Genomic DNA, 2591 nt, shown 5'->3' on the forward strand with positions numbered 1-2591 from the left:
TGGACAAGGCTGGCAGCACTGTGGGGATTATGTTTATCGACTTCTCCAGTGCCTTTGACGCTTTTCAGCCCTTATTGCTAGGAAGGAAGCTGGAGGAGATGCAAGTGGGTGCCTTCATGATCTCATGGATCACCGACTATCTGATGGGCAGACCAAAGTTTGTTAGACTGCAGACCTGTGTATGTGAACAGATAGTGAGTAACACAGGGGCTCCTCCGGGGACAGTTCTTTCTCTGTTCCTCTTCTCCCTCTATATGGACTTTAAGTTCAAGTTCAAGTTCAAGTTTATTGCCATTATACTCATATACAGGTAAATGGTATAACGAAATGCTATTTACCTAGCTCTTGGACATAAGTAGTACACAGAAAAAAAACACAACAACAATACAATTGTATAACAAAAGATAACGAGACAACAGGCAGTGTGCAAAAACAACAACAGGCAATGTGCAAAAACAACAACAGGCAATGTGCAAAAACAACAAAAAGGTAACAGGTTATATGCAAAAACATGCATCAGCGGAATGAAATAACAGGATAGAAATTATGGGGAGTGACCTTTTTACATGTATGGTAGAGGTAGATTTTCAATGTGTGTTTGGGTTTTTGGTAAGAAAGAAGGCACTGCGAGGTTCAGATCATAGGTGGGAGGTGAGGTGAGAGTGAGAGAGGCTGGGAGTTTAATAGTTTGATAGTGCGGGGGTAAAAACTGTCTCTGAGTCTGGTAGTCCGGGCCCGAATGCTCAGGTACCGTTTTCCAGATGGTAGCGGATCATACAGTGTGTAGCTGGGGTGTGTGGGGTCTTTGATGATGCTTAGAGGTTTCCTCAAGCACAGTCTGTCATAAATGTCATGTATAGATGGGAGGGCAATCCCAGTGATGGACTGGACAGTTTTCACCACCCGCTGCAGGGCTTTGCTGTCAGCAGTACTGCAGTTGCCATACCACACTGTCAGTGTCCTTTCTGTAGTGCATCTGTAAAAGTTAGTGAGGATCTGGGGACATACTGTATCTTAGCCTTCTTCAACCATCTTAGGAAGTACAGGCACTGTTGCGCTTTCTTGATCAGACAGGTGGCGTTGAGAGACCATGTGAGGTTCTCAGTGATATGGACGCCAAGGAATTTAAAGTTAATGACCCTTTCCACTTCAGTCCCATTGATGTGGATAGGGGCATGTCCGGTTTGCAGTTTCCTGAAATCAACTATCAGCTCCTTGGTTTTGCTGACGTTGAGGGTGAAGTTGTTGTCATCACACCACGTTGTAAGGAGATTGACCTCCTCCCTGTAGGCCCTCTCATCATTGTCTGTGATCAGACCTACAACTGTGGAACCTACAACTGTACAACTTTAAGTACAATTCAGAAGTTGTGCCACCTGCAGAAGTTCTCAGATGACTCTGCAATTGTGGGATGTATTGAGGGTAGGCAGGAGGAAGAGTACAGAGGCCTGATTAACAGTGATGTGGGGAGAACCACCTACAAATTAACATGGCAAAGACAAAGGATTTGGTGATAGATGTCAGGAGGAAGAGGGTCCAACCTACTGCATCCATGGGAGTGGCGTGGAGATAGTTGACTCATATAAGTACCTGGGTGTTCACATTGATGATAGACTGGAATGGACTAAGAACACTGAGGCCATCTACAAGAAGGCCAGAGCTGACTCTACGTCTTGAGGAAGCTCAGGTCCTTCAATGTGTGTAGTAAGGTGCTTCATATTGTATGTTCTATCAGATGGTTGTAGCGAGTGTTATTTTCTATGTGGTGGTGTGCCGGGGCTATGGGATTAGAGCAGGGCATGCTAACAGGTCGAGCAAACTCATCAGGAGAGCAAGTTCTGTTATTGGGTCTGATCTGGACTCCTTGGAGATAGTGGCTGAGAGAAGAATGGTGTCCAAATTAATGGTCATTATGGACATTTAATTTCCCTCATAGGATTAATAAAGCATCTATCTATCATGTATTATCTATCATCTATCTATCTCTTGAAAATAACTGTGTTTCGGAGCATAGCAAACCTTGTGTTTGTTCTGCTCTTCGGATGGCCACACAAATAAACTTACTGTACTTCAAAATTGCACTGAACTGTATTGTGTCTTCTTCCTTCACTATATACTGTAGGTGTTACAAACGAGGGGTTATGAAATTGGTGTAAATCAGCAGGAATTGACCATGATGATTAGTCAACAATAAAATAAACTATCATAACCCCCAATTTGTAAGTGATTTCTCCAGAAACACATATGCGGTTGGTATGTTTAGAGGCATGTGAATTCTTTGTTATCTGGCACAGCTTTGGTGAAAAGAGTAATAATCCAGGCATGCTTGGTTAATCAAATGATTAACAATGATAGTGACACTTACTGCACTACAGACAACATAAACATACAACATAGTTGTACTCTAAGTACACAGTTTGTACAGACAAGGCATTCCAAAAGCCTAATGTCCTAATCACCAAGAAAAACCCCAGACTTCTACCAAAAATATGACTCTTAAATAATGCCTACTGTATAGAGGCCAAATAAGAGATAACCTTCTAAACCAAAAACAATACAACCTGCAGTTAAATCTCTCTCTCTCTGCAAAT

Source organism: Lepisosteus oculatus, chromosome 2 (assembly GCF_040954835.1).
Source record: "Lepisosteus oculatus isolate fLepOcu1 chromosome 2, fLepOcu1.hap2, whole genome shotgun sequence".
Classification (NCBI taxonomy): domain Eukaryota; kingdom Metazoa; phylum Chordata; class Actinopteri; order Semionotiformes; family Lepisosteidae; genus Lepisosteus; species Lepisosteus oculatus.